The sequence below is a fragment of the Myxine glutinosa genome, chromosome 1 (genome assembly GCF_964187855.1).
Source record: "Myxine glutinosa chromosome 1, kmMyxGlut1.1, whole genome shotgun sequence".
In the NCBI taxonomy this organism is placed as follows: domain Eukaryota; kingdom Metazoa; phylum Chordata; class Myxini; order Myxiniformes; family Myxinidae; genus Myxine; species Myxine glutinosa.
This window is the reverse complement of record NC_136261.1, coordinates 180,553,573-180,579,242: the sequence shown is the minus strand read 5'-3', so window position 1 is coordinate 180,579,242 and position 25,670 is coordinate 180,553,573. Positions and strand designations below refer to the sequence as shown.

At 31.3% G+C, this 25,670-nt stretch overlaps 2 non-coding genes across 2 annotated transcripts; both read right to left on the bottom strand.

The window, feature by feature from the left end:
• Positions 1-2,638: 2,638 nt before the first annotated feature.
• Positions 2,639-2,832, bottom strand: LOC137419648 (U2 spliceosomal RNA). The gene has a single exon (XR_010982957.2). It is a non-coding gene; the product is annotated as a U2 spliceosomal RNA (small nuclear RNA).
• Positions 2,833-17,900: 15,068 nt separating this feature from the next.
• Positions 17,901-18,091, bottom strand: LOC137419667 (U2 spliceosomal RNA). The gene has a single exon (XR_010982974.2). It is a non-coding gene; the product is annotated as a U2 spliceosomal RNA (small nuclear RNA).
• Between the last annotated feature and the right edge of the window lie 7,579 nt (positions 18,092-25,670).

Here is a 25,670-nt window from a genome sequence, read left to right as displayed (position 1 = left end):
CATCTCGTAAATCCTTTCATTTAGTAAATGCTTTCATTTAGAAAATCTTTTGATTTAGTAAATCGTTTCATTTAGTAAATCCTTTCATTGAGTAAATCGTTTCATTTAGTAAATATTTTAATTTAGTAAATCGTTTCATTTCGTAAAACCTTTAATTTGGTAAATCCTTTCATTTAGTAAATCCTTTCATTTAGTAAATCCTTTCATTTAGTAAATCCTTTCATTTAGTAAATTCTTTCATTTATTAAATCCTTTCATTTAGTAAATTCTTTCATTTAGTAAATCGTTTCATCTAGTAAATCCTTTCATTTAGTAAATCCTTTCATTTAGTAAATCGTTTCATTTAGTAAAACCTTTCATTTAGTAAATTGTTTCATTTAGTAAAACCTTTCATTTAGTAAATCGTTTCATTTAGTAAATCCTTTAATTTAGTAAATCGTTTCATTTAGTAAAACCTTTAATTTAGTCAATCCTTTCATTTAGTAAATCCTTTCATTTAGTAAATCCTTTCATTTAGTAAATCCTTTCATTTAGTAAATCCTGCCATTTAGTAAATCCTTTCATTTCGTAAAACCTTTCATTTAGAAAATCATTTCATTTAGTAAATCCTTTCATTTAGTAAATCCTTTCATTTAGTAAAACCTTTCATTTAGTAAATCCTTTAATTTAGTAAATCGTTTCATTTAGTAAATCCTTTAATTTAGTAAATCGTTTCATTTAGTAAAACCTTTCATTTAGTAAATCCTTTCATTTAGTAAATCCTTTCATTTAGTAAATCCTTTCATTTAGTAAATTCTTTCATTTAGTAAATCGTTTCATCTCGTAAATCCTTTCATTTAGTAAATCCTTTCATTTAGAAAATCTTTTGATTTAGTAAATCGTTTCATTTAGTAAATCCTTTCATTGAGTAAATCGTTTCATTTAGTAAATATTTTAATTTAGTAAATCGTTTCATTTCGTAAAACCTTTAATTTGGTAAATCCTTTCATTTAGTAAATCCTTTCATTTAGTAAATCCTTTCATTTAGTAAATCCTTTCATTTAGTAAATTCTTTCATTTATTAAATCCTTTCATTTAGTAAATTCTTTCATTTAGTAAATCGTTTCATCGAGTAAATCCTTTCATTTAGTAAATCCTTTCATTTAGTAAATCGTTTCATTTAGTAAAACCTTTCATTTAGTAAATTGTTTCATTTAGTAAAACCTTTCATTTAGTAAATCGTTTCATTTAGTAAATCCTTTAATTTAGTAAATCGTTTCATTTAGTAAAACCTTTAATTTAGTCAATCCTTTCATTTAGTAAATCCTTTCATTTAGTAAATCCTTTCATTTAGTAAATCCTTTCATTTAGTAAATCCTTTCATTTAGTAAATCCTGCCATTTAGTAAATCCTTTCATTTCGTAAAACCTTTCATTTAGAAAATCATTTCATTTAGTAAATCCTTTCATTTAGTAAAACCTTTCATTTAGTAAATCCTTTAATTTAGTAAATCGTTTCATTTAGTAAATCCTTTAATTTAATAAATCGTTTCATTTAGTAAAACCTTTCATTTAGTAAATCCTTTCATTTCGTAAATCCTTTCATTTAGTAAATCCTTTCATTTAGTAAATCCTTTCATTTCGTAAATCCTTTCATTTAGTAAATCTTTTCATTTCGTAAATTCTTTCATTTATTAAATCCTTTCATTTAGTAAATCGTTTCATTTAGTTTATCGTTTCATTTAGTAAATCTTTTCATTTAGTAAATTCTTTCATTTAGTAAATCGTTTCATCCAGTAAATCCTTTCATTTAGTAAATCCTTTCATTTAGTAAATCCTTTCATTTAGTAAATCGTTTCATTTAGTAAAACCTTTCATTTCGTAAATTGTTTCATTTAGTAAAACCTTTCATTTAGTAAATCCTTTCATTTAGTAAATCCTTTCATTTAGTAAAACCTTTCATTTAGAAAATCATTTCATTTAGTAAATCCTTTCATTTAGTAAATCCTTTCATTTAGTAAATCCTTTCATTGAGTAAAACCTTTCATTTAGTAAATCCTTTCATTTAGTAAATCCTTTCATTCAGTAAATCGTTTCATTTAGTAAAACCTTTCATTTAGTAAATCGTTTCATTTAGTAAAACCTTTCATTTTGTAAATCGCTTCATTTAGTAAAACCTTTCATTTAGTAAATCCTTTCATTTAGTAAATCCTTTCATTTCGTAAATCGTTTCATCTAATAAAACCTTTCATTTAAATGACGTCATAATTAAGGTAACGATAGCATCATCCTTAACATATCTTATTCCCCTCGTAGAGTACTTGACAATGAGCCATGTATTCCATGGAGCGGTTTCAGAGATACAGATGTAGCTTTTTTCGATTTTTCAAAGATGGCACCTGTACCACGTGACCTGTGACGTAATAAAAATATTTTTCATTTTTTTGTTATACAAGCTGAGTTACTCCGATGGTAACATTTCGCGCCAATCGGGCCAACAGTTGCAGAGAAAATGATTTTTAAAATGCAGACATGTATTGCATACGCACCTGAATGCTTAACTGAGTTTTCGCTCCTTGTGGGCAGGCTTATTACAAACAAAGACTTCAACAAACACTTTCCATTTCATCAGTATCTTTTCTTTGTTTCAATTTTCCCCAAGGGGGTGCACCATTCCCGGAGGTACTGCAATACCGGGTCGATACGTGGAGCGGACGGAGCAAGCCCCTAAAATCCAACTCCCGATACCAAAAATCCATTTAATAGACGAGTCCCGCATTGCAGGACATATCAGCTATTAAACTAATAAGAACAGATACTACACTTGATCTGAGCCAAAAGGCCGAGAAGCGATAACTAAAAAATAATTCAAAAATCCTTTTCCATGAGGATCACCTTTATTATTCAGCGGCGCCGATTCAGGGAAAATCCAAATTCCCTCGAAATGTCCTCCCGTTCGGCGCCTCCATTGCAGCTCCGAGCCTCCGTCCATATTCTGCTATTAAACAATTCCGATGTGATATATTCATGTTGTTTATGTTAGGAGAAATATAGGATTTAGTGGATGAAGAACAACAGGAAGAGGGAGCGAGAGCTGTAACATCACGTGATTTCCTCGGGAAGTCAGAGCCGCGCCAGGTGTAAAAACGCGGCATTCTCGTCTCTGGATCGACATTCCAATGGAATTGGACATCAGAAACCGGGTTGTTTACACATTGTCAATAGCACATTGGGGGAATCCTAATCTGGATGGGAGTTTATTATCATTTTACTGGGATAAAACCACGTGGTTTCATGCGAACACAGGCGCGTTCTGCCAATCAGAAATTCTGAAAGAGAAAGCGGTGTATAAGCATCGATTAATCCACCAAAGTCACTGAATCACGTGGTATTGAACAGCTGATGTCTGGTTAAGTCGCCATCTACTTTACAGTAAGTATGTCTATTAATTACATACTGTTTGACATGAGTACGTCTATTTATTGTACGATTGGAACTTACCCTTTTCCTCTCTAGACCGATTCAGACCCCTTACACCCTTTCTAAGACCCCTTTTAAGACCCCTCAGACCTCTTTAGACCTTTACACCCTTTTCAGACCTTCACACCATTTCAGACCCATACACCTTTTCAGACCTTTGCACCTTTTTCAGACCCATACACCTTTTCAGACCCACACACCTTTTCAGACATTTACACCCTTTTCAGACCTTTACACATTTACCTCTTTTCAGATTCGTACACCTTTTCAGCCATTTACACCCTTTTCAGACCTTACACATTTACCTCTTTTCAGATCCATACACCTTTTCAGCCATTTACACCTTTTTCAGACCTTTACAGATTAACATCTTTTTCAGACCTTTACACATTTATACCTCCTTCAGACCTTTGCCCTTCAGACAATTTACACCTTTTTAGATAATTTAGATCATTACCGTACACATTTTTAGACCACACCTTTTTGACCTTTACACCTTGTTAGACCTTTACATCATTACACCATTACATATTATTAGAAAATTTAGATCTTTCATTTGCAATAAATGACCTTTCATTTAGGAAATCCTTTCAATTAGTAAATCGTTTCATTTAGTAAATCGTTTCATTTAGTAAATCGTTTCATTTAGTAAATTCTTTTATTTAGTAAATCGTTTCATTTAGTAAATCCTTTCATTTCGTAAATCGTTTCATTTAGTAAATCGTTTCATTTAGTAAAACCTTTCATTTAGTAAATCTTTTCATTCAGTAAATCCTTTCATTTCGTAAATCGTTTCATTTAGTAAATCTTTTCATGAAGTAAATTCTTTCATTTATTAAACCCTTTCATTTAGTAAATCCTTTCATTGAGTAAATCGTTTCATTTAGTAAAACCTTTCATTTAGTAAATCGTTTCATTGAGTAAAACCTTTCATTTAGTAAATCCTTTCATTTAGTAAATCCTTTCATTTAGTAAATCGTTTCATTTAGTAAATCTTTTCATTCAGTAAATCCTTTCATTTCGTAAATCGTTTCATTTAGTAAATCTTTTCATTAAGTAAATTCTTTCATTTAGTAAATCCTTTCATTTAGAAAATCATTTCATTTAGTAAATCCATTCATTTAGTAAATCCTTTCATTTAGTAAATCCTGCCATTTAGTAAATCCTTTCATTTAATAAAACCTTTCATTTAGAAAACATTTCATTTAGTAAATCCTTTCATTTAGTAAATCGTTCCATTTAGTAAAACCTTTCATTTAGTAAAGCCTTTCATTTAGTAAATCCTTTCATTTAGTAAATCCTGCCATTTAGTAAATCCTTTCATTTAGTAAAACCTTTCATTTAGAAAATCATTTCATTTAGTAAATCCTTTCATTTCGTAAATCGTTTCATTTAGTAAAACCTTTCATTTAGTAAATTGTTTCATTTAGTAAAACCTTTCATTTAGTAAATCCTTTCATTTAGAAAATCATTTCATTTGGTAAATCCTTTCATTTAGTAAATCCTTTCATTTAGTAAATCCTTTCATTTAGTAAAACCTTTCATTTAGTAAATCCTTTCATTTAGTAAATCGTTTCATTTAGTAAATCATTTAATTTAGTAAATCTTTTAATTTAGTAAATCGTTTCATTTAGTAAAACCTTTAATTTAGTAAATCCTTTCATTCAGTAAAGCCTTTCATTTAGTAAATTCTTTCATTTATTAAATCCTTTAATTTAGTAAATCCTTTCATTTAGTTTATCGTTTCATTTAGTAAATATTTCCATTTAGTAAATTATTTCATTTAGTCAATCGTTTCATCTCGTAAATCCTTTCATTTAGTAAATCCTTTCATTTAGTAAATCGTTTCATTTAGTAAAACCTTTCATTTAGTAAATTGTTCCATTTAGTAAAACCTTTCATTTAGTAAATCCTTTCATTTAGTAAATCGTTTCATTTAGTAAAACCTTAAATTTAGTAAATCCTTTCATTTAGTAAATCCTTTCATTTAGTAAATCCTTTCATTTAGAAAATCATTTCATTTAGTAAATCCTTTCATTTAGTAAATCCTTTCATTTAGTAAATCCTTTCATTTAGTAAAACCTTTCATTTAGTAAATACTTTCATTTAGTAAATCATTTCATTTAGTAAATCATTTAATTTAGTAAATCTTTTAATTTAGTAAATCGTTTCATTTAGTAAAACCTTTAATTTAGTAAATCCTTTCATTTAGAAAAGCATTTCATTTAGTAAATCCTTTCATTTAGTAAATCGTTTCATCTAGTAAATCCTTTCATTTAGTAAATCCTTTCATTTAGTAAATCCTTCCATTTAGTAAATCCTTTCATTTAGTAAATCCTTTCATTTAGTAAATCGTTTCATTTAGTAAATCTTTTCATTCAGTAAATCCTTTCATTTCGTAAATCGTTTCATTTAGTAAATCTTTTCATGAAGTGAATTCTTTCATTTATTAAACCCTTTCATTTAGTAAATCCTTTCATTTAGTAAATCATTTCGTTTAGTAAAACCTTTCATTTAGTTAATCGTTTCATTGAGTAAAACCTTTCATTTAGTAAATTCTTTCATTTCGCAAATTCTTTCATTTATTAAATCCTTTCATTTCGTAAAACCTTTCATTTAGTAAATCGTTTCATTTAGTAAAACCTTTCATTTAGTAAATCTTTTCATTCAGTAAATCCTTTCATTTCGTAAATCGTTTCATTTAGTAAATCTTTTCATGAAGTAAATTCTTTCATTTATTAAACCCTTTCATTTAGTAAATCCTTTCATTTAGTAAATCGTTTCATTTAGTAAAACCTTTCATTTAGTAAATCGTTTCATTGAGTAAAACCTTTCATTTAGTAAATCCTTTCATTTAGTAAATCCTTTCATTTAGTAAATCCTGCCATTTAGTAAATCCTTTCATTTAGTAAATCCTTTCATTTGGAAAATCATTTCATTTAGTAAATCCTTTCATTTAGTAAAACCTTTCATTTAGTAAATCCTTTCATTTAGTAAATCCTTTCATTTAGTAAATCGTTTCATTTAGTAAAACCTTTCATTTAGTAAATCGTTTCATTGAGTAAAACCTTTCATTTAGTAAATCCTTTCATTTAGTAAATCCTTTCATTTAGTAAATCCTGCCATTTAGTAAATCCTTTCATTTAGTAAATCCTTTCATTTGGAAAATCATTTCATTTAGTAAATTCTTTCATTTAGTAAAACCTTTCATTTAGTAAATCCTTTCATTTAGTAAATCCTTTCATTTAGTAAATCTTTTCATTTAGTAAATCCTTTCATTTAGTAAATCGTTTCATTTAGTAAATATTTTCATTTAGTAAATCCTTTCATTTAGTAAATCCTTTCATTTAGTAAATCGTTTCATTTCGTAAGTCTTTTCATTTAGTAAATTCTTTCATTTAGTAAATCGTTTCATCTCGTAAATCCTTTCATTTAGTAAATGCTTTCATTTAGAAAATCTTTTGATTTAGTAAATCGTTTCATTTAGTAAATCCTTTCATTGAGTAAATCGTTTCATTTAGTAAATATTTTAATTTAGTAAATCGTTTCATTTCGTAAAACCTTTAATTTGGTAAATCCTTTCATTTAGTAAATCCTTTCATTTAGTAAATCCTTTCATTTAGTAAATCCTTTCATTTAGTAAATTCTTTCATTTATTAAATCCTTTCATTTAGTAAATTCTTTCATTTAGTAAATCGTTTCATCTAGTAAATCCTTTCATTTAGTAAATCCTTTCATTTAGTAAATCGTTTCATTTAGTAAAACCTTTCATTTAGTAAATTGTTTCATTTAGTAAAACCTTTCATTTAGTAAATCGTTTCATTTAGTAAATCCTTTAATTTAGTAAATCGTTTCATTTAGTAAAACCTTTAATTTAGTCAATCCTTTCATTAAGTAAATCCTTTCATTTAGTAAATCCTTTCATTTAGTAAATCCTTTCATTTAGTAAATCCTGCCATTTAGTAAATCCTTTCATTTCGTAAAACCTTTCATTTAGAAAATCATTTCATTTAGTAAATCCTTTCATTTAGTAAATCCTTTCATTTAGTAAAACCTTTCATTTAGTAAATCCTTTAATTTAGTAAATCGTTTCATTTAGTAAATCCTTTAATTGAGTAAATCGTTTCATTTAGTAAAACCTTTCATTTAGTAAATCCTTTCATTTAGTAAATCCTTTCATTTAGTAAATCCTTTCATTTAGTAAATTCTTTCATTTAGTAAATCGTTTCATCTCGTAAATCCTTTCATTTAGTAAATCCTTTCATTTAGAAAATCTTTTGATTTCGTAAATCGTTTCATTTAGTAAATCCTTTCATTGAGTAAATCGTTTCATTTAGTAAATATTTTAATTTAGTAAATCGTTTCATTTCGTAAAACCTTTAATTTGGTAAATCCTTTCATTTAGTAAATCCTTTCATTTAGTAAATCCTTTCATTTAGTAAATCCTTTCATTTAGTAAATTCTTTCATTTATTAAATCCTTTCATTTAGTAAATTCTTTCATTTAGTAAATCGTTTCATCTAGTAAATCCTTTCATTTCGTAAATCCTTTCATTTAGTAAATCGTTTCATTTAGTAAAACCTTTCATTTAGTAAATTGTTTCATTTAGTAAAACCTTTCATTTAGTAAATCGTTTCATTTAGTAAATCCTTTAATTTAGTAAATCGTTTCATTTAGTAAAACCTTTAATTTAGTCAATCCTTTCATTTAGTAAATCCTTTCATTTAGTAAATCCTTTCATTTAGTAAATCCTTTCATTTAGTAAATCCTGCCATTTAGTAAATCCTTTCATTTCGTAAAACCTTTCATTTAGAAAATCATTTCATTTAGTAAATCCTTTCATTTAGTAAAACCTTTCATTTAGTAAATCCTTTAATTTAGTAAATCGTTTCATTTAGTAAATCCTTTAATTTAGTAAATCGTTTCATTTAGTAAAACCTTTCATTTAGTAAATCCTTTCATTTAGTAAATCCTTTCATTTAGTAAATCCTTTCATTTAGTAAATCCTTTCATTTCGTAAATCCTTTCATTTAGTAAATCTTTTCATTTCGTAAATTCTTTCATTTATTAAATCCTTTCATTTAGTAAATCGTTTCATTTAGTTTATCGTTTCATTTAGTAAATCTTTTCATTTAGTAAATTCTTTCATTTAGTAAATCGTTTCATCCAGTAAATCCTTTCATTTAGTAAATCCTTTCATTTAGTAAATCCTTTCATTTAGTAAATCGTTTCATTTAGTAAATCGTTTCATTTAGTAAAACCTTTCATTTCGTAAATTGTTTCATTTAGTAAAACCTTTCATTTAGTAAATCCTTTCATTTAGTAAATCCTGCCATTTAGTAAAACCTTTCATTTAGAAAATCATTTCATTTAGTAAATCCTTTCATTTAGTAAATCCTTTCATTTAGTAAATCCTTTCATTGAGTAAAACCTTTCATTTAGTAAATCCTTTCATTCAGTAAATCGTTTCATTTAGTAAAACCTTTCATTTAGTAAATCGTTTCATTTAGTAAAACCTTTCATTTTGTAAATCGCTTCATTTAGTAAAACCTTTCATTTAGTAAAACCTTTCATTTAGTAAATTGTTTCATTTAGTAAAACCTTTCATTTAGTAAATCCTTTCATTTAGAAAATCATTTCATTTGGTAAATCCTTTCATTTAGTAAATCCTTTCATTTAGTAAATCCTTTCATTTAGTAAAACCTTTCATTTAGTAAATCCTTTCAGTTAGTAAATCGTTTCATTTAGTAAATCATTTAATTTAGTAAATCTTTTAATTTAGTAAATCGTTTCATTTAGTAAAACCTTTAATTTAGTAAATCCTTTCATTCAGTAAAGCCTTTCATTTAGTAAATTCTTTCATTTATTAAATCCTTTAATTTAGTAAATCCTTTCATTTAGTTTATCGTTTCATTTAGTAAATATTTCCATTTAGTAAATTATTTCATTTAGTCAATCGTTTCATCTCGTAAATCCTTTCATTTAGTAAATCCTTTCATTTAGTAAATCGTTTCATTTAGTAAAACCTTTCATTCAGTAAATTGTTCCATTTAGTAAAACCTTTCATTTAGTAAATCCTTTCATTTAGTAAATCGTTTCATTTAGTAAAACCTTAAATTTAGTAAATCCTTTCATTTAGTAAATCCTTTCATTTAGTAAATCCTTTCATTTAGAAAATCATTTCATTTAGTAAATCCTTTCATTTAGTAAATCCTTTCATTTAGTAAATCCTTTCATTTAGTAAAACCTTTCATTTAGTAAATCCTTTCATTTAGTAAATCATTTCATTTAGTAAATCATTTAATTTAGTAAATCTTTTAATTTAGTAAATCGTTTCATTTAGTAAAACCTTTAATTTAGTAAATCCTTTCATTTAGAAAAGCATTTCATTTAGTAAATCCTTTCATTTAGTAAATCGTTTCATCTAGTAAATCCTTTCATTTAGTAAATCCTTTCATTTAGTAAATCCTTCCATTTAGTAAATCCTTTCATTTAGTAAATCCTTTCATTTAGTAAATCGTTTCATTTAGTAAATCTTTTCATTCAGTAAATCCTTTCATTTCGTAAATCGTTTCATTTAGTAAATCTTTTCATGAAGTGAATTCTTTCATTTATTAAACCCTTTCATTTAGTAAATCCTTTCATTTAGTAAATCGTTTCGTTTAGTAAAACCTTTCATTTAGTTAATCGTTTCATTGAGTAAAACCTTTCATTTAGTAAATTCTTTCATTTCGCAAATTCTTTCATTTATTAAATCCTTTCATTTCGTAAAACCTTTCATTTAGTAAATCGTTTCATTTAGTAAAACCTTTCATTTAGTAAATCTTTTCATTCAGTAAATCCTTTCATTTCGTAAATCGTTTCATTTAGTAAATCTTTTCATGAAGTAAATTCTTTCATTTATTAAACCCTTTCATTTAGTAAATCCTTTCATTTAGTAAATCGTTTCATTTAGTAAAACCTTTCATTTAGTAAATCGTTTCATTGAGTAAAACCTTTCATTTAGTAAATCCTTTCATTTAGTAAATCCTTTCATTTAGTAAATCCTGCCATTTAGTAAATCCTTTCATTTAGTAAATCCTTTCATTTGGAAAATCATTTCATTTAGTAAATCCTTTCATTTAGTAAAACCTTTCATTTAGTAAATCCTTTCATTTAGTAAATCCTTTCATTTAGTAAATCGTTTCATTTAGTAAAACCTTTCATTTAGTAAATCGTTTCATTGAGTAAAACCTTTCATTTAGTAAATCCTTTCATTTAGTAAATCCTTTCATTTAGTAAATCCTGCCATTTAGTAAATCCTTTCATTTAGTAAATCCTTTCATTTGGAAAATCATTTCATTTAGTAAATCCTTTCATTTAGTAAAACCTTTCATTTAGTAAATCCTTTCATTTAGTAAATCCTTTCATTTAGTAAATCTTTTCATTTAGTAAATCCTTTCATTTAGTAAATCGTTTCATTTAGTAAATATTTTCATTTAGTAAATTCTTTCATTTATTAAATCCTTTCATTTAGTAAATTCTTTCATTTAGTAAATCGTTTCATCTCGTAAATCCTTTCATTTAGTAAATGCTTTCATTTAGAAAATCTTTTGATTTAGTAAATCGTTTCATTTAGTAAATCCTTTCATTGAGTAAATCGTTTCATTTAGTAAATATTTTAATTTAGTAAATCGTTTCATTTCGTAAAACCTTTAATTTGGTAAATCCTTTCATTTAGTAAATCCTTTCATTTAGTAAATCCTTTCATTTAGTAAATCCTTTCATTTAGTAAATTCTTTCATTTATTAAATCCTTTCATTTAGTAAATTCTTTCATTTAGTAAATCGTTTCATCTAGTAAATCCTTTCATTTAGTAAATCCTTTCATTTAGTAAATCGTTTCATTTAGTAAAACCTTTCATTTAGTAAATTGTTTCATTTAGTAAAACCTTTCATTTAGTAAATCGTTTCATTTAGTAAATCCTTTAATTTAGTAAATCGTTTCATTTAGTAAAACCTTTAATTTAGTCAATCCTTTCATTTAGTAAATCCTTTCATTTAGTAAATCCTTTCATTTAGTAAATCCTTTCATTTAGTAAATCCTTTCATTTCGTAAAACCTTTCATTTAGAAAATCATTTCATTTAGTAAATCCTTTCATTTAGTAAATCCTTTCATTTAGTAAAACCTTTCATTTAGTAAATCCTTTAATTTAGTAAATCGTTTCATTTAGTAAATCCTTTAATTGAGTAAATCGTTTCATTTAGTAAAACCTTTCATTTAGTAAATCCTTTCATTTAGTAAATCCTTTCATTTAGTAAATCCTTTCATTTAGTAAATTCTTTCATTTAGTAAATCGTTTCATCTCGTAAATCCTTTCATTTAGTAAATCCTTTCATTTAGAAAATCTTTTGATTTCGTAAATCGTTTCATTTAGTAAATCCTTTCATTGAGTAAATCGTTTCATTTAGTAAATATTTTAATTTAGTAAATCGTTTCATTTCGTAAAACCTTTAATTTGGTAAATCCTTTCATTTAGTAAATCCTTTCATTTAGTAAATCCTTTCATTTAGTAAATCCTTTCATTTAGTAAATTCTTTCATTTATTAAATCCTTTCATTTAGTAAATTCTTTCATTTAGTAAATCGTTTCATCTAGTAAATCCTTTCATTTCGTAAATCCTTTCATTTAGTAAATCGTTTCATTTAGTAAAACCTTTCATTTAGTAAATTGTTTCATTTAGTAAAACCTTTCATTTAGTAAATCGTTTCATTTAGTAAATCCTTTAATTTAGTAAATCGTTTCATTTAGTAAAACCTTTAATTTAGTCAATCCTTTCATTTAGTAAATCCTTTCATTTAGTAAATCCTTTCATTTAGTAAATCCTTTCATTTAGTAAATCCTGCCATTTAGTAAATCCTTTCATTTCGTAAAACCTTTCATTTAGAAAATCATTTCATTTAGTAAATCCTTTCATTTAGTAAAACCTTTCATTTAGTAAATCCTTTAATTTAGTAAATCGTTTCATTTAGTAAATCCTTTAATTTAGTAAATCGTTTCATTTAGTAAAACCTTTCATTTAGTAAATCCTTTCATTTAGTAAATCCTTTCATTTAGTAAATCCTTTCATTTAGTAAATCCTTTCATTTCGTAAATCCTTTCATTTAGTAAATCTTTTCATTTCGTAAATTCTTTCATTTATTAAATCCTTTCATTTAGTAAATCGTTTCATTTAGTTTATCGTTTCATTTAGTAAATCTTTTCATTTAGTAAATTCTTTCATTTAGTAAATCGTTTCATTTAGTAAATCCTTTCATTTAGTAAATCCTGCCATTTAGTAAATCCTTTCATTTCGTAAAACCTTTCATTTAGAAAATCATTTCATTTAGTAAATCCTTTCATTTAGTAAATCCTTTCATTTAGTAAATCCTTTCATTTAGTAAATCGTTTCATTTAGTAAAACCTTTCATTTCGTAAATTGTTTCATTTAGTAAAACCTTTCATTTAGTAAATCCTTTCATTTAGTAAATCCTGCCATTTAGTAAAACCTTTCATTTAGAAAATCATTTCATTTAGTAAATCCTTTCATTTAGTAAATCCTTTCATTTAGTAAATCCTTTCATTGAGTAAAACCTTTCATTTAGTAAATCCTTTCATTTAGTAAATCCTTTCATTCAGTAAATCGTTTCATTTAGTAAAACCTTTCATTTAGTAAATCGTTTCATTTAGTAAAACCTTTCATTTTGTAAATCGCTTCATTTAGTAAAACCTTTCATTTAGTAAAACCTTTCATTTAGTAAATTGTTTCATTTAGTAAAACCTTTCATTTAGTAAATCCTTTCATTTAGAAAATCATTTCATTTGGTAAATCCTTTCATTTAGTAAATCCTTTCATTTAGTAAATCCTTTCATTTAGTAAAACCTTTCATTTAGTAAATCCTTTCAGTTAGTAAATCGTTTCATTTAGTAAATCATTTAATTTAGTAAATCTTTTAATTTAGTAAATCGTTTCATTTAGTAAAACCTTTAATTTAGTAAATCCTTTCATTCAGTAAAGCCTTTCATTTAGTAAATTCTTTCATTTATTAAATCCTTTAATTTAGTAAATCCTTTCATTTAGTTTATCGTTTCATTTAGTAAATATTTCCATTTAGTAAATTATTTCATTTAGTCAATCGTTTCATCTCGTAAATCCTTTCATTTAGTAAATCCTTTCATTTAGTAAATCCTTTCATTTAGTAAATCGTTTCATTTAGTAAAACCTTTCATTTAGTAAATTGTTCCATTTAGTAAAACCTTTCATTTAGAAAATCATTTCATTTAGTAAATCCTTTCATTTAGTAAATCGTTTCATTTAGTAAAACCTTTTAGTAAATTGTTTCATTTAGTAAAACCTTTCATTTAGTAAATCCTTTCATTTAGAAAATCATTTCATTTGGTAAATCCTTTCATTTAGTAAATCCTTTCATTTAGTAAATCCTTTCATTTAGTAAAACCTTTCATTTAGTAAATCCTTTCATTTAGTAAATCGTTTCATTTAGTAAATCATTTAATTTAGTAAATCTTTTAATTTAGTAAATCGTTTCATTTAGTAAAACCTTTAATTTAGTAAATCCTTTCATTCAGTAAAGCCTTTCATTTAGTAAATTCTTTCATTTATTAAATCCTTTAATTTAGTAAATCCTTTCATTTAGTTTATCGTTTCATTTCGTAAATATTTCCATTTAGTAAATCCTTTCATTTAGTAAATCCTTTCATTTAGAAAATCATTTCATTTAGTAAATCCTTTCATTTAGTAAATCCTTTCATTTAGTAAATCCTTTCATTTAGTAAAACCTTTCATTTAGTAAATCCTTTCATTTAGTAAATCATTTCATTTAGTAAATCATTTAATTTAGTAAATCTTTTAATTTAGTAAATCGTTTCATTTAGTAAAACCTTTAATTTAGTAAATCCTTTCATTTAGAAAAGCATTTCATTTAGTAAATCCTTTCATTTAGTAAATCGTTTCATCTAGTAAATCCTTTCATTTAGTAAATCCTTTCATTTAGTAAATCCTTCCATTTAGTAAATCCTTTCATTTAGTAAATCCTTTCATTTAGTAAATTGTTTCATTTAGTAAATCTTTTCATTCAGTAAATCCTTTCATTTCGTAAATCGTTTCATTTAGTAAATCTTTTCATGAAGTGAATTCTTTCATTTATTAAACCCTTTCATTTAGTAAATCCTTTCATTTAGTAAATCGTTTCGTTTAGTAAAACCTTTCATTTAGTTAATCGTTTCATTGAGTAAAACCTTTAATTTAGTAAATTCTTTCATTTCGCAAATTCTTTCATTTATTAAATCCTTTCATTTCGTAAAACCTTTCATTTAGTAAATCGTTTCATTTAGTAAAACCTTTCATTTAGTAAATCTTTTCATTCAGTAAATCCTTTCATTTCGTAAATCGTTTCATTTAGTAAATCTTTTCATGAAGTAAATTCTTTCATTTATTAAACCCTTTCATTTAGTAAATCCTTTCATTTAGTTAATCGTTTCATTTAGTAAAACCTTTCATTTAGTAAATCGTTTCATTGAGTAAAACCTTTCATTTAGTAAATCCTTTCATTTAGTAAATCCTTTCATTTAGTAAATCCTGCCATTTAGTAAATCCTTTCATTTAGTAAATCCTTTCATTTGGAAAATCATTTCATTTAGTAAATCCTTTCATTTAGTAAAACCTTTCATTTAGTAAATCCTTTCATTTAGTAAATCCTTTCATTTAGTAAATCGTTTCATTTAGTAAAACCTTTCATTTAGTAAATCGTTTCATTGAGTAAAACCTTTCATTTAGTAAAACCTTTCATTTAGTAAATCCTTTCATTTAGTAAATCCTTTCATTTAGTAAATCCTGCCATTTAGTAAATCCTTTCATTTAGTAAATCCTTTCATTTGGAAAATCATTTCATTTAGTAAATCCTTTCATTTAGTAAAACCTTTCATTTAGTAAATCCTTTCATTTAGTAAATCCTTTCATTTAGTAAATCTTTTCATTTAGTAAATCCTTTCATTTAGTAAATCGTTTCATTTAGTAAATCTTTTCATTTAGTAAATTCTTTCATTTATTAAATCCTTTCATTTAGTAAATCCTTTCATTTAGTAAATCGTTTCATTTCGTAAATCTTTTCATTTAGTAAATTCTTTCATTTAGTAAATCGTTTCATCTCGTAAATCCTTTCATTTAGTAAATGCTTTCATTTAGAAAATCTTTTGATTTAGTAAATCGTTTCATTTAGTAAATCCTTTCATTGAGTAAATCGTTTCATTTAGTAAATATTTTAATTTAGTAAATCGTTTCATTTCGTAAAACCTTTAATTTGGTAAATCCTTTCATTTAGTAAATCCTTTCATTTAGTAAATCCTTTCATTTAGTAAATCCTTTCATTTAGTAAATTTTCATTTATTAAATCCTTTCATTTAGTAAATTCTTTCATTTAGTAAATAGTTTCATCTAGTAAATCCTTTCATTTAGTAAATCCTTTCATTTAGTAAATCGTTTCATTTAGTAAAACCTTTCATTTAGTAAATTGTTTCATTTAGTAAAACCTTTCATTTAGTAAATCGTTTCATTTAGTAAATCCTTTAATTTAGTAAATCGTTTCATTTAGTAAAACCTTTAATTTAGTCAATCCTTTCATTTAGTAAATCCTTTCATTTAGTAAATCTTTTCATTTAGTAAATCCTTTCATTTAGTAAATCCTGCCATTTAGTAAATCCTTTCATTTCGTAAAACCTTTCATTTAGAAAATCATTTCATTTAGTAAATCCTTTCATTTAGTAAATCCTTTCATTTAGTAAAACCTTTCATTTAGTAAATCCTTTAATTTAGTAAATCGTTTCATTTAGTAAATCCTTTAATTTAGTAAATCGTTTCATTTAGTAAAACCTTTCATTTAGTAAATCCTTTCATTTAGTAAATCCTTTCATTTAGTAAATCCTTTCATTTAGTAAATTCTTTCATTTAGTAAATCGTTTCATCTCGTAAATCCTTTCATTTAGTAAATCCTTTCATTTAGAAAATCTTTTGATTTAGTAAATCGTTTCATTTAGTAAATCCTTTCATTGAGTAAATCGTTTCATTTAGTAAATATTTTAATTTAGTAAATCGTTTCATTTCGTAAAACCTTTAATTTGGTAAATCCTTTCATTTAGTAAATCCTTTCATTTAGTAAATCCTTTCATTTAGTAAATCCTTTCATTTAGTAAATTCTTTCATTTATTAAATCCTTTCATTTAGTAAATTCTTTCATTTAGTAAATCGTTTCATCGAGTAAATCCTTTCATTTAGTAAATCCTTTCATTTAGTAAATCGTTTCATTTAGTAAAACCTTTCATTTAGTAAATCCTTTAATTTAGTAAATCGTTTCATTTAGTAAATCCTTTAATTTAATAAATAGTTTCATTTAGTAAAACCTTTCATTTAGTAAATCCTTTCATTTCGTAAATCCTTTCATTTAGTAAATCCTTTCATTTAGTAAATCCTTTCATTTCGTAAATCCTTTCATTTAGTAAATCTTTTCATTTCGTAAATTCTTTCATTTATTAAATCCTTTCATTTAGTAAATCGTTTCATTTAGTTTATCGTTTCATTTAGTAAATCTTTTCATTTAGTAAATTCTTTCATTTAGTAAATCGTTTCATCCAGTAAATCCTTTCATTTAGTAAATCCTTTCATTTAGTAAATCCTTTCATTTAGTAAATCGTTTCATTTAGTAAATCCTTTCATTTAGTAAAACCTTTCATTTAGAAAATCATTTCATTTAGTAAATCCTTTCATTTAGTAAATCCTTTCATTGAGTAAAACCTTTCATTTAGTAAATCCTTTCATTTAGTAAATCCTTTCATTCAGTAAATCGTTTCATTTAGTAAAACCTTTCATTTAGTAAATCGTTTCATTTAGTAAAACCTTTCATTTTGTAAATCGCTTCATTTAGTAAAACCTTTCATTTAGTAAATCCTTTCATTTAGTAAATCCTTTCATTTCGTAAATCGTTTCATCTAATAAAACCTTTCATTTAAATGACGTCATAATTAAGGTAACGATAGCATCATCCTTAACATATCTTATTCCCCTCGTAGAGTACTTGACAATGAGCCATGTATTCCATGGAGCGGTTTCAGAGATACAGATGTAGCTTTTTTCGATTTTTCAAAGATGGCACCTGTACCACGTGACCTGTGACGTAATAAAAATATTTTTCATTTTTTTATTATACAAGCTGAGTTACTCCGATGGTAACATTTCGCGCCAATCGGGCCAACAGTTGCAGAGAAAATGATTTTTAAAATGCAGACATGTATTGCATACGCACCTGAATGCTTAACTGAGTTTTCGCTCCTTGTGGGCAGGCTAATTACAAACAAAGACTTCAACAAACACTTTCCATTTCATCAGTATCTTTTCTTTGTTTCAATTTTCCCCAAGGGGGTGCACCATTCCCGGAGGTACTGCAATACCGGGTCGATACGTGGAGCGGACGGAGCAAGCCCCTAAAATCCAACTCCCGATACCAAAAATCCATTTAATAGACGAGTCCCGCATTGCAGGACATATCAGCTATTAAACTAATAAGAACAGATACTACGACGATTTTTTATTAAAATGAAAACCAGCAAACAAGTGTCAACCATCAAAGCAAGTCACAATTGCTCAATTGAAGATCCTCCACAACAATTACAACATATTCCGTAAATCCACATAAAGAAACATCTCTCTCTTAAACAAGGCAAGAACATAATTCATAGAAAAATGATGCATCCCATAACATGCTGAGACCCTCGCCTTCCACAAGGCCATTTTCAAACAATTCAATATTTTCCAGAACACGATTTGTTTCGGTTTACATTGATTGCCAAACGGACCGTACAAAATCATTTCCCAACTTAAAGTAAACTTAACCTTTAACTTGCACAAAAACTTACACAAAACCTCATTCCAAACTAAGGAAGCAAAAACACAATCCCACCAAAAATGCCGAACTGACTCTGATTCTTGACATCCAATATATGGGCATTTATTGGTGGAGACATGACCTCGTACTGCTTGCACAGCCCTACATGGCAACAATTGGCACACAGATAACCAGGCAAGGTCACTTTGAGCTCCAGTAAGGGCCTGGGACGAAACATTCCGCCACACCGCCAAAGTTCTTTCCCTTTGAAGACCACCTATCGGTAACACCTCTTGTACTTTCTTCTCCTTCATCAAGTTACGAAAACTCCACTCAAAATCATCCCCAAAACTACCCTCCCGAACAAATTCTTTCAATACCGAATAGGGATACTTGGGATTCCAATCATATGGTCTACCCAAACCCACACGCTTCCCCCGAACCCTGTTCAACTCAGGCAGAATATAATACCCAACGGCTGCAGAGAAGAGGTCGGATGCCTTCCCCGCCATCGTCATGTGCAGTGCCACGAAGGCTGCTCTTAAACTAGCTACCAAGTCTGGGCCGCCCCTTCCCCCTTCCAGTTGTCCGACACCTAGCCGGTGCTGAGAAGGCCGATAAAACCATGGCTTACACATAAACTGAAAAACCAAACTCCTTAACCTTGCAGCAATTCTTTCTGCTGGAGGGAACACCTCCGCTAAAAACCGAAGCAAAGGAAAAATCTGCCCTTTAACAACAGTGCCCCTCTCCACTGACGAGAGGGTTCTCTGCCCCCATTCACTCAACAAATTTTTAACCAAACTTAGTTTTTCTTCCCAATTCTTTGCTATACTGCTGCCGGTCCCCAGCCACACTCCCAGCACTTGGAGGCAACCCTCCACGACCCGAAATCTTTGCAAGAGGGCCTCCTCCCATGACCCCCCTCCCACCACCAACAAATTTGATTTATCAAAATTCACATGCAGTCCACTGGAACTTGCAAAGTCCTCGCACACCCGCATAATCTCCTCCAGTTCCCCACTCTGAGCAACACAAACTACCACATCGTCCATATAAGCTAAACATGGGACCCTAGAACCCCCCGAACCTGGCACCAATACCCCGCTAACGCGCAAAGAAAACCTATATAGCAAGGGATCCAACGCAAGAACAAACAACAAGGGGGATAATGGACATCCCTGTCGAACCCCCCGGGAAATCACAAACGGCCGCGATAACCGCCCATTCACCTTCACTCGCCCAACTGAAGTGGTATACAGTGTTTTGATCAACTTGACCACAGACTCTCCAAAACCCCATTCTGCTAGAATGGAGAACAAATATTCCCTGGATAAAGTGTCATACGCCTTCGCAAAGTCCAAGCTTAAAAACCCTGCCGAACGTCCCCTGATTTCCACCGACGTAATCAAATCCCGAAGGAGAAGCAACACGTCCGTAGTCCTTCGCCCTTTGACTCCACATCTCTGGAACCCACCCAACCGATCTCCTAAAGCTACCTGAAGCCTCCCCAGCAAAACCTTCGCCAGAATCTTATAATCCCCATTTAATAGTGAAATCGGCCTCCAATTAGTCAAGCAGTGCAGATCCCCTTTTTTGGGTATCAAGACAATATTGCACTCGGCCCAAGAGGCTGGACACTCACCCTCAAGTAAAACCTCATTAAACAACTCGACAAGTGGGTCTTTTAGCTCTTCCCAAAAACACCTATAAAATTCCAAGGGCAATCCATCTGGCCCTGGAGCAGACCCCTTCTTCCCATCTCGAACCACCCGCTCCACCTCTTCAATAGAGAAAGCTGTGAGTGGCTCCCCATTCACAGGGTCATGATTCCAACCTGACAGGAACACCTCCCTCCTATCCAGATCCCCTGGAACTTGGGAAAAGAAATCCGAAAAATAACTCTTCACGACTTCCTCCATGCCTGACCACGACTCATACAATACCCCTTCATTGAGCAATCCCTTCATAACCATCTTGTTCTTCACTAACTTCCGAAAGAACGGTGACGAGCAAGGCTCGTCCCTCTCCCTCCTCAAACCACTCCTAAACTGAACCCTGTTAAATTGCTGCAGAAAAAATTTATTAATCTGCTGCTTCAACTGACTTATCTCTCCACCCACATCAAACCCATGCACACGAAGCCTACCCAATCTCTGTAAGCACGCCGACTTAGCTCGAAAGGACCTGAGAGCCCTCTCACTCTGTACCCTTGAGACCCTCTGACACATATCCTTAATCCGATGTTTCACCTCTTCCCACCATTCCCTCACTGAACTAAAAAGAGGAATCAACTCCTTCCAAGCTTTAATTCGGCCAGAAATCATCTCCCTTATCCCAGGACTCTTCAACAATGAGGTATTTAGCCTCCAAACCCCTTTACCTCCAAATAAAAACTCATCAAACGAAAAAACTACTTTGAGTAAACAATGATCAGAAAAACTGTTCCAAATCCTCTGCGCTTCAACCGTTGTTACTTCGCTGGAAACAAACACGTAATCCAATCTTGACAGCTGTGAGCCCCCCACATTCGTCCATGTGAACCCCGGATCTCCACTAAAGAAGTCACAAAAGACATCTTTTAACTTAAAAATCTCTATTAATTCCGTCACCCATTTTGCCACTGCACGACTGGTAGGTTCCTCCAATGAGATGTTCAAATCCCCACCCACAACCAAAACTTTGTTGGTGCAGAGCCATGGTTTCACCCGCTCCAGCAATTTCTTCTTCTCCCACGGCTGCTGAGGGAGGTACATATTGACGAACCGAAAGTGCTTTCCTTGAATCTCTGCGTCCACGATAGATTCTCCCTGGCTCTACATCCACCACCTTCACCACCCTCCATGCTAATCTACCCCCAAAGAGCACCGCCACACCATCATTTTTGTTTTTCCCACTACCTGAAAAATGGCACAGACCCCCCCATGCCTGCTCCCATTGTTTATACTCAGCACCACCTGGCAAAAAACATTCCTGCAAAAATAACACGTCTAAATTCCATATTTTTAGCTCAGCAAATATGCGCTGACACCGACTCTCACCAAGAATACTCCTCACATTCACCGACCCCACCCTCAATTCAACCTTCGTCATCCGAAGTGAGGTCTCTCTCCAATGGATCCACCTTTGCGGAAACCCGGAGCGATTTCCTCACACACTTCCCTTTATCTGCCTTTTGAAACATCCGCTCATCGAAAATAGATTGACCATCACCACTTAGCCAGGTCTTTTTCACGATACCCACAGGGGTTACCTTTGCCGCCCGTTTGCCCTTTCGCCGCACCACCCTCATTGGATCGGGTTCATTCCCCTTGTCCATCTGCTCCTCCAATTCCTCTGCACCTTCCTGTGTCCCAAAACCCCCTTTCACCTCCAATACTGGAGATACCAGCCCCCACCCTACCCCAGCATCCTTCAATGCTCCAGCCGGCTCAGCTATTCCCTGTTCCCCCTCCGTGGCCCGTTCTGCCGCACCGGCCCGTTCCACCACTTGCCCACTCACAGCGGCCCGTTCCGCCACTTGCCCACTCACAGCGGCCCGTTCCGCCACTTTCACACACAGCGGCCAGTTCCGCCACCTGCCCACTCACAGCGGCCCGTTCCGCCACTTGCCCACTCACAGCGGCCCGTTCCGCCACTTGCCCACTCACAGTGGCCCGTTCCGCCACTTGCCCACTCGGTGCTGTTCTCCGTTCCCCCTCCCTGTCATCTTGGGAACGCCTCAAGGCATTTGCAAAGGATTTGGGGCAGTTCCTAAACACATGCCCTGCTCCCCCGCATAAGTTGCAGGTGACACTCTCCATGCAGTCACGAACCACATGCCCCACCTGCCCACAGCGAGGACATCGAGGGTTCAGGCAGCCAGAGCTGAGGTGTCCAACCTCATTGCATCTGTTGCACCTCCGGACTTGGCCGGGATAGAACGCGAATCCTCGAAAAGGGCCAATACTAATCCGATTGGGGATGTGTACAAAGCTGCCAGGCTTGCTCAGGTCATCCCGCAGCTGCGCCTTCACCCTCATTGCCCCAGTCTTGATCCCCAACGCATTCTTAACGTTGTCGATGGACCCTAGAGGCCTACAAAACCTACTCAACCACAATACAACATCCTCACCCTTTACACTCTCACAATACATTTGGATGGTAACATTTACTACTCCCCTTTCACACAAACTTTCCACACAAAAGGAAGAAAGTGGCTTTTTACTTTTCACCTTTTCCCACTTTTCCCAAAAGGATAGATAAATCACAATGTTCGTGAAAACCACCTCAAAACTTTTCCCCCCTGGTAAAGCGAAAACAAAATCCAACTGGCTTGCTGAGAATCCCAACTCTTGGATCAACACCAACTTGCAAAACCGAAGTTGGTCCATATCAAAATCCAAGTCTTCTTTAATGGTAAAGCGGACCGCGTTCTTCCTGGGAACATTTGCAGGCTGAAACCATTGTGCCGCCGCCCCTGCCGGACGCCGAGTTCTTCCACCAAGCACGGCTGCTCCACTCGCCGCTCCCTGCCGGTTCGGCACCGGAATTTCCCCACGACTCGGGCGTTCCGTATCCGCACGAAGGCGGGTCCCGGCATTCGCACCGCGACTCCCGTCGATGTGTACATCGCTCCGCGGCGCAACCGCAGGTTCCCCAGAACACGGGATTGGGAATTTTCCCTTCACTCGACCTCCTTCCCAAAATCCAGCAGAACTCCGCCACGATTCCCTATGAAGGCCCGAAGGACCGGCCACTGCCGGCTCCGGCTGGGAAGCTCCCAATCCATCCGCCAAAACCGAGGGGCCCTCCGCCGCCGACTCCACTTCCATGCTCCCCCAATCCTCCACCACAACTTGGTCCGACCACGCCCTCGCCTTCTCACCCTGCGCAGCCGCCGCACCGGCATTATCTTGGAGCACGTGCAAGTCGGGAGTATCCGCCACCACCATCCGAGCAGAGTCTTGAGAAACCTCTTCCACCACCTCCGAGGTCTCTCCACTCAAAGTCTCCAACATCTCATTGAATGCCTCCGATATCCCAGCTGGCAACACCGACTCGTCCGCAGCTGCCACCGTTATTGCATCATTGATCGCACCACCACGATCCTCCATCCTCGACCACTTGATCTGACCTGATCTGACCACTTGATCTTAGCCAAAAGGCCGAGAAGCGATAACTAAAAAATAATTCAAAAATCCTTTTCCATGAGGATCACCTTTATTATTCAGCGGTGCCGATTCAGGGAAAATCCAAATTCCCTCGAAATGTCCTCCCGTTCGGCGCCTCCATTGCAGCTCCGAGCCTCCGTCCATATTCTGCTATTAAACAATTCCGATGTGATATATTCATGTTGTTTATGTTAGGAGAAATATAGGATTTAGTGGATGAAGAACAACAGGAAGAGGGAGCGAGAGCTGTAACATCACGTGATTTCCTCGGGAAGTCAGAGCCGCGCCAGGTGTAAAAACGCGGCATTCTCGTCTCTGGATCGACATTCCAATGGAATTGGACATCAGAAACCGGGTTGTTTACACATTGTCAATAGCACATTGGGGGAATCCTAATCTGGATGGGAGTTTATTATCATTTTACTGGGATAAAACCACGTGGTTTCATGCGAACACAGGCGCGTTCTGCCAATCAGAAATTCTGAAAGAGAAAGCGGTGTATAAGCATCGATTAATCCACCAAAGTCACTGAATCACGTGGTATTGAACAGCTGATGTCTGGTTAAGTCGCCATCTACTTTACAGTAAGTATGTCTATTAATTACATACTGTTTGACATGAGTACGTCTATTATTGTACGATTGGAACTTACCCTTTTCCTCTCTAGACCGATTCAGACCCCTTACACCCTTTCTAAGACCCCTTTTAAGACCCCTCAGACCTCTTTAGACCTTTACACCCTTTTCAGACCTTCACACATTCACACCATTTCAGACCCATACACCTTTTCAGACCTTTCCACCTTTTTCAGACCCATACACCTTTTCAGACCCACACACCTTTTCAGACATTTACACCCTTTTCAGACCTTTACACATTTACCTCTTTTCAGATTCGTACACCTTTTCAGCCATTTACACCCTTTTCAGACCTTACACATTTACCTCTTTTCAGATCCATACACCTTTTCAGCCATTTACACCTTTTTCAGACCTTTACAGATTAACATCTTTTTCAGACCTTTACACATTTATACCTCCTTCAGACCTTTGCCCTTCAGACAATTTACACCTTTTTAGATAATTTAGATCATTACCGTACACATTTTTAGACCACACCTTTTTGACCTTTACACCTTGTTAGACCTTTACATCATTACACCATTACATATTATTAGAAAATTTAGATCTTTCATTTGCAATAAATGACCTTTCATTTAGGAAATCCTTTCAATTAGTAAATCGTTTCATTTAGTAAATCGTTTCATTTAGTAAATCGTTTCATTTAGTAAATTCTTTTATTTAGTAAATCGTTTCATTTAGTAAATCCTTTCATTTCGTAAATCGTTTCATTTAGTAAATCGTTTCATTTAGTAAAACCTTTCATTTAGTAAATCTTTTCATTCAGTAAATCCTTTCATTTCGTAAATCGTTTCATTTAGTAAATCTTTTCATGAAGTAAATTCTTTCATTTATTAAACCCTTTCATTTAGTAAATCCTTTCATTGAGTAAATCGTTTCATTTAGTAAAACCTTTCATTTAGTAAATCGTTTCATTGAGTAAAACCTTTCATTTAGTAAATCCTTTCATTTAGTAAATCCTTTCATTTAGTAAATCCTGCCATTTAGTAAATCCTTTCATTTAGTAAATCCTTTCATTTGGAAAATCATTTCATTTAGTAAATCCTTTCATTTAGTAAAACCTTTCATTTAGTAAATCCTTTCATTTAGTAAATCGTTTCATTTAGTAAATCTTTTCATTTAGTAAATCCTTTCATTTAGTAAATCGTTTCATTTAGTAAATCTTTTCATTTAGTAAATTCTTTCATTTATTAAATCCTTTCATTTAGTAAATCCTTTCATTTAGTAAATCGTTTCATTTCATAAATCTTTTCATTTAGTAAATTCTTTCATTTAGTAAATCGTTTCATCTCGTAAATCCTTTCATTTAGTAAATCCTTTCATTTAGAAAATCTTTTGATTTAGTAAATCGTTTCATTTAGTAAATCCTTTCATTGAGTAAATCGTTTCATTTAGTAAATCCTTTAATTTAGTAAATCATTTCATTTAATCAATCCTTTCATTTAGAAAATCATTTCATTTAGTAAAGCGTTTCATTTAGTAAAACCTTTCATTTCGTAAATCCTTTC